Raw genomic sequence first — 12779 nt, 5'->3', positions numbered from 1 at the left:
GATGGAGGAGAGCACCCTGTCGCATACTTAAGCAGAAAGTTGTTACCTCGAGAAGTAAGTTATGGCGGCAGTAGAGAAGGAATATTTAGCCCTGGTCTGGGCACTGAAGAAGTTGAACCCTTATTTATACGGACAGGAATTCTCTCTCATAACGGACCACAATCCCTTAGTCTGGCTTAATCGGGTCTCAGGAGACAATGGTAGATTGCTGTGATGGAGTTTAGCCCTCCAACCCTATAACTTCACCATCAGCTACCGGCCTGGTAAGCAGAACGGGAATGCAGATGGATTGTCCCAGCATACTGACATTCCTACCACCTCCTAGTCCGGTCATCCCCAAGTTGACCTGCCAAAGGGTCAATCCGGGTCTGCCGGAGTGTCCCACCAGGAGGGGGCCATGTGACAGACCCTTCTGTCAACCTCCCTACGGATTATGGATTCGGGCATTATGTTAAGTCACTCTGTGCCCATTATAGGTACAGGGTGCAAATCCAACAGTACTGGAGGGGTTAACTTCAGTTTTGAGTAACTGTATTGTCTAACTGTATTGTCTATCTGTATTGTCTGAGACAGTTGTTGTTGTTAGCAGTTGTAGTTGTTGCACCAGTTTTAAGCTGTGGCTAGAAGCAAAATAAATAGCTGATTTAGACTTAAACTTGGACTGAATTATTTAGACAACATTTTTAAGATGAGGATGTCTCTGCTTAACTAAAAGATATTGCGGATCCTACTGCTTCTCTGCTACAAGGAGATTGTAGTCCTTATGTAGTCACGCAGCACCTTATCCCACAAGGGGTAATCCAGGAGAAAATGGAGGTAAAAGGAAGGTTGTTGTCCTTAGGTAGTCACATAACACCTTGTCCCACCAGGGGGAGTCCAGGAATAAAAGGTATCACTTGGGCAATCACCAATTCTCCAAGAGGTAACCAGTTCTCCAAAAAGTTACAGTGTAGCAGCAGTTGTATTAAAAAGAGGTTTTTATTTAAAACAAGTTTGTATAACAAATTAAAAAGCAATGCATTTCTCCGTGTCACAGCCTGATGAAACCATGCTGTGACACGGAGAAACGCGTTGATTTTTAATTTGTTATACAAACTTGTTTTAAATAAAAACCTCTTTTTAATACAACTGCTGCTACACTGTAACTTTTTGGAGAACTGGTTACCTCTTGGAGAATTGGTGATTGCCCAAGTGATACCTTTTATTCCTGGACTCCCCCTGGTGGGACAAGGTGTTATGTGACTACCTAAGGACAACAACCTTCCTTTTACTTCCATTTTCTCCTGGATTCCCCCTGGTGGTATAAGGTGCTGCATGACTACATAAGGACTACAATCTCCTTCTTTAGGATTTCCCTGTATACTGTCTGTGTGTCTGCTGGACGACTTTTGGTTTTGGTCTGCCTATATTGCACGACTGTGCATTACATCACGTGAGTAGCAATTTGGCTATCTATATATGCTTTTGGATCATTATCGTTTGATCTGCACTATGTGGAGCCCTCTATGTTTTTTTGGACATGAATTTGCTGTATTCATGCATAAGGCTATGCCTGATGCACTGGAAAGGGGGACCTTATCTTATGTTGATGATGTTTTAATCAAAAGCACAGACTTTGAAAAACACATCGCAGAGCTTAAACACGTCCTCGGCCAACTTAAAAGGGCAGGTGTCAAATTATCCCTACAAAAAGCTCAATGGTGCCACACTCGTGTAAACTTCTTGGGACATGAAGTCACTTCTGAAGGGCTAAATCCTCAGAAGAAAAAGGTGGAAGCTATAATAAGTCCTAAAAACCCAGCTAACTTAAAGGAATTGAGATCATTCCTGGGTATGACAAATTATTCTCGCAAATTCATTGATAATTATGCAGAATTAGCCAAACCACTACTACTTCTTCTAAAGAAGGATGCGAAATGGTACTGGAGTGAGACTCAAGAGACAGCCATCAAGGAGCTGAAGAGAAAACTCACTCAAGCACCTTGCATAGCATACCCTGAAGGTGGTAAACCTTTCTACTTAGAGACAGGTTACACAGATGTAAGCATGAGTGCTGTTTTATACCAAAAGCATGATAATTTAAGCAAAGTCATTGCTTATGTGAGCAAAACTTTATCCTCAGTAGAAATAAAATTTAGCGATTGCGAAAAAAGCCCTCTTATCTACTGTATGGGCTCTACAAAATTTCCGCAGCTATATACAGGGCAAGAAAATTATTGTAGAAACGGCCCACCAGCCTTTGCTATATTTGCAAAGTGAGAGAATAAGAGATGGGAAATTGTCTAATAGCCGCATAACAGTGTGGACTCTTTCCTTACAAGGCTGGCCCTTAGAAATTCACAAGCAGAATAAAAAGAATCTAGTCGCACAGCTTGCTGAGCTCCACAACTGTACTGCTAAAGATCCTGGGGAAGAATTGTCAGAAGATGATTTTCTGGAGGAACAATTGCTTTCCCCATATAAAATGTACAATGAGGACCATTGTCAAACATTACCTTGGGTATATGTTGATAATTGTTCTTACCATGCCACTATTGATCATGAATGCAGACTAGTCGCTGGCATTGGTATAACTTGGGCAAATGGATTCCCAAATATTTCTGTAGGTTTCAACATTGGACCAAAATCGAGTCAAGTTGCAGAACTCACTGCTGTTCTAAAAAATCATACAAATGGCTATTGAACATGATATTCAAGAATTTTTGATCATAACTGACTCAAATTATGTGCGCAACAGTTTTGTTTAATACCTGCCAACTTGGAAAAGAAATGGCATGCAGAAAAGCAATAACAAACCAGTCAAGCATGGAAAGTTGTTCTGCGAGATTGATAATCTGGTGGTATCCAATAATTTAGCCATACACTGGAAGAAGACCAAGGGTCATTCCAGGGTTCTAGGTCCTGATAAGGAAGGCAATGACCTTGCGGATTCATTAGCCAAACTGGAGAACTCCTTAATATTGACCACTTAATGGGTGCAATCCAGGTAGAAGCCATTACCAGAAACCAGGCTAAACAACAGAGTGAGCCTAACCTGGGGCAATGGAGTCAGGATTCTCCTGGTGAGGACCTGATCACTAGTCAAAAAGAAGACTCCATGGTAGGCAACTTTTATAAACACATAGAAGATCCTGAAAGCAACCCCATCTCAAAAGATGATTGTATTGGCAAAGAAGATCTTAGAATCTTGATGAAATCCAGAAAACAATTCAAGTTACAGGATGGTTTGTTAATTAGAACCTCTAAAACTGGCATCCCACAATGGGTAGTACCCACCAAGTTCAGAGGTCTAATGCTTCAACATGCCCATGATGCTCCCACATCTGGACATTGTGGTGCCAAACTCACGTATGAAATATTGCGTGACTACGCTTTTTGGCCACACATGTTGAAAGATGTTCAAACCTACTGTCAAGGGTGTAAAATCTGTCCACAGTTCCAACCAAAAGCATAGATCGCCATTGCAGAAAAGGGGGGTTTGTAATGCCATGGTCAGATTTACAAATTGATTTTATTGGTCCAGTACACAAGGTCATCAAGAGGTAACAAATACATGTTAACAGTGACATGCCTTTCACTAAATGGGTAGAGTGCATCAGTGCACCTAACAATAGTGCTGAAACATGTGCAGCATTGCTCATCAACCACGTGTTTTCCAGATTTGGTTTGCCCCAAAGAATCGAATCAGATTGGGGAACCCACTTAACTAGCGAAGTGATGACCAAAATGTGGAAAATACTAGGGGTAAAAAGAAAGCTCCATATTGCTTATAGAGCTGCCTCAAGTGGTGGTGTAGAGCATTACAACCAGTCCATTGTGAAAATCCTCAAAAGCTTTGTGAGTGAAACGGGTAAAGACTGGGATGTAAAACTACCTCTAGTCTTAATGGTATTAAGAGCAACTCCAAGTAGTGCTACCAAGATGTCACCTTTTGAACTGATGACTGGTAGAAGAATGGTTCTACCTCAACATCTACTGTACCGTACATCAGACCAAAATTTGACAAAAAACGCTGCCAATACACATCAATATGTGGAGAACCTAAGAAAGCACCTGCAATATGCCTTTTCATTTGCTCAAAGGAACTTAGATAAAGCCGCAACTGCCACTATTATGATCTCAAAATGTCCAAAAAGGAATATGAAATAAATGATAAAGTTTATCTTTATAACTTTGGAAGAGATCAGGTTAGGGAGAAGAAATTTCTTCCATCGTGGAAAGGTCCTTACTGACAAAATATCGCCAGTAGCCTATAAAATATGGATCCCCAAAAATGAAAGTTTCATAGATAAATGGGTCCATATCAATCAGCTGCGAGCGTGCCATCCTAGGTCCCAACTACAAGTCATAGAGGAAGAATGAAGTCATATCTCCAAATACATTAAAGACATACTGTAGTTTAAAGATGCCTAGCTGATAAGCATGAAGGCAAAAAACAAATGACGGACTCTCTACATAGAAGACTGTTTATGATGTGTACGGTCAACATCCTCACCAAATACCATTGACTCTAAGCCAATTTAAATACATGTGTACTACATCTATTTAAAATTGGAAGGGGGATTTATGTCAAGGTATATGTGAATATATATATATATATATATATATATATATATATATATATATATATATATATATACACACATTTGGCTAATCCGTAACAAATGATTCATTCATTTATAAGAAATTAAATGCTTTGATTGACAAAAATGCAATCCTTAATTCTGTTAATTACACAGGATGAATCATAAAAATCACTTCAAAGGAAAAATGTCCTTACTAGGGTGTGAAAATGAAGTCCCTATCAGATGGTGACTAAACTTTCTTCTAGTCCTAAAACATTTGACCATCAACCATTTCAAAGAAACCTCTTGGTTATTTGGAGTCAATAGTCTGTGTTTTGAATGGAAAATATGCTCAGAAGCCCTCTGAAATCTCTCACTCAAATCTTTCTGACTTGAAAGAAACAAATGCTAACAGACACATGTGATAACATCACAATGGCCACTAAATTGTTTGAAGCATAATGATATGCAAAGACTAATTATAACTGCTGTGTATTGAAACAACATCTGTGTTGACCAACAAAACAGCAAAAGCACATGTTACAGTTAAGCTATTTTAAATTCAATTTTTAATACAGCCTACATGATTATAAAATAAAAAAATATATAACAATGTTTTATCTGCTGTATTTTGTATGAATATATGTGTGTGTGTATATATATATATATATATATATATATATATATATATATTTATATATATGTATGTGTGTGTGGGGTACACATATGTACAGTATATTCAGACACATATTAAACATGGAGACATGAAAGCTAAAATTTCAAGTTGTTTTTGCACATATATATATATATATATATATATATATATATATATATATATATATATATATATATATATATAGGAAGCATAGAATGTTTTGGGATTTAACATGAGCATTCTAACAATTATTTCTTTGGTTGCAGACAACAATTGGACATAGGCATCAATTTATATTTTCAGGAATAAATACACTGAATGTGAAACATGCTATATTCGTATAAATATATATATATCAGGATTTTAAATGCTATTAATTTTAAGCTAATAATAAGCAGTATAATTACTTTGATATTATAAAATGTTAAAAACACACTCGGCTAGATTTAGAGTTTGGCGGTAGCCGTCAAAACCAGCGTTAGAGGCTCCTAACGCTGGTTTTGGGCTACCGCTGGTATTTAGAGTCAGTCAGGAAAGGGTCTAACGCTCACTTTCCATACCGCAGATCCCCCTACGCCATTTGCGTATCCTATCTTTTCAATCGGATCTTTCTAACGCTGGTATTTAGAGTCTTGGCTGAAGTGAGCGTTAGAAATCTAACGACAAAACTCCAGCCGCAGAAAAAAGTCAGTAGTTAAGAGCTTTCTGGGCTAACACCGGTTCATAAAGCTCTTAACTACTGTGCTCTAAAGTACACTAACACCCATAAACTACCTATGTACCCCTAAACCGAGGTCCCCCCACATCGCCGCCACTCTATTAAAAAATTTTAACCCCTAATCTGCCGACCGCAAACCGCCGCCACCTACGTTATCCCTATGTACCCCTAATCTGCTGCCCCTATTACCGCCGAACCCTATATTATATTTTTAACCCCTAATCTGCCGCCCCCGCTATTGCTGACCCATGCATATTATTATTAACCCCTAATCTGCCGCTCCGTACCCTGCCGCAACCTACGTTATCCCTATGTACCCCTAATCTGCTGCCCCTATTACCGCCGACCCCTATATTATATTTTTAACCCCTAATCTGCCACCCCCGCTATTGCTGACCCCTGCATATTATTATTAACCCCTAATCTGCCGCTCCGTACCCTGCCGCAACCTACGTTATCCCTATGTACCCCAAATCTGCTGCCCCTAACACTGCCGACCCCTATATTATATTTATTAACCCCTAATCTGCCGCCTCCACTATCGCTAACCCCTGCATATTATTATTAACCCCTAATCTGCCGCTCCGTACACCGCCGCAACCTACGTTATCCCTATATATCCCTAATCTGATGCCCCTAACACCGCCGACCCCTATATTATATTTATTAACCCCTAATCTGCCGCCCCCAACGTCGCCTCCACCTACCTACAATAATTAACCCCTAATCTGCCGACCGGATCTCACCGCTTCTCTAATAAATGTATTAACCCCTAAAGCTAAGTCTAACACTAACACCCCCCTAAGTTAAATATAATTTAAATCTAACGAAATAAATTAACTCTTATTAAAAAAATTATTCCTATTTAAAGCTAAATACTTACCTGTAAAATAAACCCTAATATAGCTACAATATAAATTATAATTATATTGTAGCTATTTTAGGATTAATATTTATTTTACAGGCAACTTTGTAATTATTTTAACCAGGTACAATAGCTATTAAATAGTTAATAACTATTTAATAGTTACCTAGTTAAAATAATTACAAAATTACCTGTAAAATAAATCCTAACCTAAGTTACAATTAAACCTAACACTACACTATCAATAAATTAATTAAATACAATACCTACAATTAAATACAATTAAATAAACTAACTAAAGTACAAAAAATAAAAAAGAACTAAGTTACAAAAAATTAAAAAATATTTACAAACATTAGAAAAATATTGCAACAATTTTAAACTAATTACACCTACTCTAAGCCCCCTAATAAAATAACAAAGACCCCCAAAATAAAAAAATGCCCTACCCTATTCTAAAATACAAATTGAAAAGCTCTTTTACCTTACCAGCCCTTAAAAGGACCATTTGCGAGGCATGCCCCAAAGAATTCAGCTCTTTTGCCTGGAAAAAAACATACAATACCCCCCTAACATTACAACCCACCACCCACATACCCCTAATCTAACCCAAACACCCCTTAAATAAACCTAACACTAAGCCCCTGAAGATCTCCCTACCTTAGCTTCACCACACCGGGTATCAGCGATCCGTCCAGGCTCCGATGTCTTGATCCAAGCCCAAGCGGGGGGCTGAAGACATCCATCCTCCGGCTGAAGTCTTGATCCAAGCAGGCAGAAGAGGACATCCGGACAGGCAAACATCTTCATCCAAGCCGCATCTTCCATCTGATGACGACCGGCTGATCTTCAAGACCTCCACCGCGGATCCATCCTCTTTTTCCGACGACTAGACGACAAATGAAGGTTCCTTTAGGGGACGTCATCCAAGATGGCGTCCCTCGAATTCCGATTGGCTGATAGAATCCTATCAGCCAATCTGAATTAAGGTAGGAAAATTGTTTGTTTTTTTCTCCAGGCAAAAGAGCTGTATTGTTTGTTTTTTTCTCCAGGCAAAAGAGCTGAATTCTTTGGGGCATGCCCCGCAAATGGCCCTTTTAAGGGCTGGTAAGGTAAGAGCTTTTCTATTTTAATTTTAGAATAGGGTAGGGCATTTTTTTATTTTGGGGGGCTTTGTTATGTTATTAGGGGGCTTAGAGTAGATGTAATTAGTTTAAAATTGTTGTAATATTTTTCTAATGTTTGTAAATATTTTTGTATTTTTTGTAACTTAGTTCTTTTTTATTTTTTGTACTTTAGTTAGTTTATTTAATTGTATTTATTTGTAGGTATTTTATTTAATTAATTTATTGATAGTGTAGTGTAAGGTTTAATTGTAGATAATTGTAGGTAGTTTATTTAATTTATTTATTGATAGTGTAGGTTTAATTGTAACTTAGGTTAGGATTTATTTTACAGGTAATTTTGTAATTATTTTAACTAGATAACTATTAAATAGTTATTAACTATTTAATAGCTATTGTACCTGGTTAAAATAATTACAAAGTTGCCTGTAAAATAAATATTAATCCTAAAATAGCTACAATATAATTATTATTTATATTGTAGCTATATTAGGGTTTATTTTACAGGTAAGTATTTAGCTTTAAATAGGATTAATTTATTTAATAAGAGTTAATTTATTTAGTTAGATTTAAATTATATTTAACTTAGGGGGTGTTAGCATTAGGGTTAGACTTAGCTTTAGGGGTTAATACATTTATTAGAGTAGCGGTGAGCTCCGGTCGGCAGATTAGCGGTTAATAAGTGTAGGTAGGTGGAGGCGACGTTGGGGCGGCAGATTAGGGGTTAATAAATATAATATAGGGGTCGGCGGTGTTAGGGGCAGCAGATTAGGTGTACATAGGTATAATGTAGGTTGCGGCGGTGTACGGAGCGGCAGATTAGGGGTTAATAATAATATGCAGGGGTTAGCGATAGTGGGGGCGGCAGATTAGGGGTTAATAAGTGTAAGGTTAGGGGTGTTTAGACTCGGGGTTCATGTTAGAGTGTTAGGTGCAGACTTAGGAAGTGTTTCCCCATAGGATACAATGGGGCTGCGTTAGAAGCTTAACGCTGCTTTTTTGCAGGTGTTAGGCTTTTTTTCAGCTCAAACAGCCCATTTTTGAAGCTGGCCGCGTCCGTAAGCACCGCTGGTATCGAGAGTTGAAGTGGCAGTAAATATGTTCTATGCTCCCTTTTTTGGAGCCTAACGCAGCCCTTTTGTGAACTCTAAATACCAGCGGTATTTAAAAGGTGCGGGAGAAAAAAAACATGCGTAGCTAACGCACCCCTTTGGCCGCAGAACTCTAAATCTAGCCGTCTGTATTTAGTATTGGAATAATCAGAAAATTCACATGATGCTATCCTTTCTGGAATTCGGAGTGTAAGTAATTAATGCAATATTATAGTATGATTTTAAATAATCATTATTTGGAAGATATTTAAATTGTAGCAAAGATGAATGTTAAGAATGAATCTGTTTTGTTTGTCATGTTGCCCCCGATGGACAAAATTCGGTGTTGTGATGCAAGAATTACAACCAAAAGAGGATTGGTTGTTACAAAGATGCATCTCCCTGACAACATACATACCCAAAATGAACCAATGAGAAGGGACAAGCACCGTGTGCATGAACGAAAAAGATTAATGATTATATAAGGAATAGCTAAATGCAAGACAAGGACGTTTTTTGGTGATCTGCTTGTCACTAGTGATTGATAACTGGCAGCCATTCTCTTGGGGGCACAATCCTTTTAAGCAAAAACTGAAAACTTACCTTGATCTATGCAATAACTTTCCTTCAAATAAGATGATCTAAAGATATTTGGAAAAGACAGCTACGAATTGGTTCAAATTGGTGATGTATAATTATTATAATTTTTAATATTTGAAACAAAGGTTATTATTAAGACCATATTCAAATTATAGTTAAGAGATTTAAAGGAACACTCAGTATTTTTAAACAGTGTTTATAATCCTGTATTGTGTCAAGCTTGTCTTTTGTATGCTAACTAATTTATCTTTGCAAAAGATATATGTATGTCTTAGAATTTGTTTTAACTGTAGGTAACTAAGAACTTAATTCAGCTTAGATAAATTGACATAGAGTTTGATTGTTGGCTTAAATAATATATATCTAGGAAGGAAAGGTTAGAGGGCGCCACATGGTGCAGATCATAAAAAATAGATTAGGGCAACAATTGGATCACAAGAATCCTACTCACACAGTATAAGGCACCAATGTGCAATATTTGCAATCCGGAACCACACGTCGTCCGGTAGACCTCTTTTGAAGTGTGTCGTCAGATGGGATTCCTCGTCTCACCAGGGAGAGTCCAGGGAAGTCCAAAAGTGGTGTAATGGGAACAAATCAGTGTGAGAAGAGGAATCCCATCTGACGACACACTTCAAAAGAGGTCTACCGGACGACGTATGGTTCCGGACTGCGAATACTGCACATTGGTGCCTTATACTGTGTGAGTAGGATTCTTGTGATCCAATTTTTGCCCTAATCTATTTTTTATGATCTGCACCATGTGGCGCCCTCTATCCTTTCCTTCCTAGATTTATCATCTGTGTTGCGGCACAACACCCTGGAGGAGCGGCCTACACTTTCTTGGAATACCCCTGTCTATCTGACAGCTTTTGGAATCACCATTGTGTATTCCTGGACTTTGTATAAGAATATATACACTGAACTATACAGTTTGTATTGTTTTCTTCACTTTGGAGTGCCATTACACTGATGTTATAATATTAATATCACAATACTGTTGTTGCTATTTGATATACTAATTGTTTCTATCTTTATAGCTCACATACCAATAATTCTATCTTTAATTTTTTGTAATACCAATCCTAGGCGCATCTTATAAGTGCTTTAGTGACGTCATCACTGAAGCACTAGCTATTCAATAATATATACAATTTCTGATGTTTTAAATTGAAATTATATTAGAATAAATTGTGGTTAAATAGCTGATTGTATTGCTTGAATGTTAGCAGCTAAATATCTTGGAATCTCATTGTGTAAATTGAATGAAATTCTATTGTGAATAAGGCTAGTTAAAAGTTACAATTTGGGTTGCTTTGTAAAGAGTATAGCATATTTTAATAATTTAAATGTGTATAATATTGATTCATATACTGGTTCCTACAAATATATTTCAATGTGTTCATAGATATTAACTAATAATAAAGAATTTAGGAATTTATATTAATTTTATGGTTTCTAGTATATGCATATTTTTGGGTTTAGTTTAAAGGATAATTATTAATATATTGTGTTATAACCCTGCCATATACTGACAAGACACATATACAAGTGCATTTGAACCCTTTGCAGTTAAGTAGATAAAAACATGGAAAAACATATTTATGCAATATTCATATTTAATAAAGTGTTATACTGTGTGTTCACTGTAAATATATGTAAACATCTGTATATATCTAATAATGTTGGCACCCCTGCATTTCTGTCAAATAATGCAGCACTTCACCCCGAGAAAATTGTTGCAATTATAAATGTTTACGCATTCTCATGTTTATTTATTTTGTTTGTATTGGTATGATACAAAAAAGTGGAGAAAAAAATGCCAAATCTGACACATTCCACGCAAAACTCTAAAAAAGGACTGGACGAAATTATTGTCACCTTCTAAAAATTGTAAGAAATAGCTGCATTACAAGTTTGTGATGGTCCTGTAAGTTGTAATTAAACTCACCTGTATCATTTAACAGGTGCTGACAATATAGAAATCACACAGGCAACCAGTTTAAATGGTGAAAAATTGACTCAACCTTTCTTTTTTGTATCTCTGTGTACCCCATTGAGCATTGAAAAGAGAAAGAGCAGCAAAGAATCATCTGAGGATTTGAGAACTAAAATTGTGGAAAATCATGGACAATCTCAAGGTTACAAGTCCATCTCCAGAGATCGTAATGCTCCTGTGTGCACTGTGCGCAACATTGTCAATAAGTTTACAGCCCATGGCACTGTTGCTAACTCCCTGGACCTGGATGAAGGAGAAAAAAAATGATCAAAGATTGCAACAAAGGATTGTTCAAAAGGTGGATAAAGAACCTCCATCAACTTTCAGACAAATTCAAGCTGACCTTCAGGCACATGGTACAAATGTATGGACCCTATGGTAGGAGACTCAGGAGGACCCCACTGCTGACACAGAAACATTTAAAAGCCAGATTGTGTCAGGATGTCAGGAATCAGACAGAGACGAGAAGTGCAAAAATAATCACACCTTTATTAATAGCAAAAAATAATAAAAAGTCCACAAGTCAAATAACAAGCTAGGAATCAAAACCAGAGCTGGTAGTCAGATTAGCTGAGTCAGGAGCCAAAGTGAATAGTCAGACAAGCCGAGTCAGGAGCCAAAGCGAGTAGTCAGACGAGCCGGAATCAGGAACAAGGAGAACAGCAGAGTCAGGAACAAGCCAGGTATCAGGAACCAGGAGGAACGTCAGACAGCCAGGTAATACACAGGAGCTCTCACAAACAGGTCTGAGACAATGCAAGGGCAAAGCATACTGAACAGAGGCCTTTTAAATAATAAGTGATGACCTCACAATCTGAGACTGCATCCTGTCTCACACGGATGATGTACACCAGTCTGGCCATAAAAGGAAGTGCACGAAATGAGCAGCATCACACAGTATGCACCAGTCAGCAAGAGAGGTGAGCAAAATGGCTGCCAGCAGCACATGGCAAGCAAAGCAGGGAAAAAAACATGACAGTACCCTCCCCTCAACGACCCCTCCCCCGCAGGAGGACAAAAGACTTATTGGGGAAACGGGCATGGAAGACACAAAGGAGGGCAGGAGCATGAACATCAGAGGAGGGAACCCATGAACACTTCTCCAGACTGTAGACCCTCCAGTGAACCAAATAATGTACGCGGCCCCTGGACATATAAGAGT

Source organism: Bombina bombina, chromosome 3 (assembly GCF_027579735.1).
Source record: "Bombina bombina isolate aBomBom1 chromosome 3, aBomBom1.pri, whole genome shotgun sequence".
In the NCBI taxonomy this organism is placed as follows: Eukaryota; Metazoa; Chordata; class Amphibia; order Anura; family Bombinatoridae; genus Bombina; species Bombina bombina.
Note: the sequence above shows the minus strand (reverse complement) of the source record.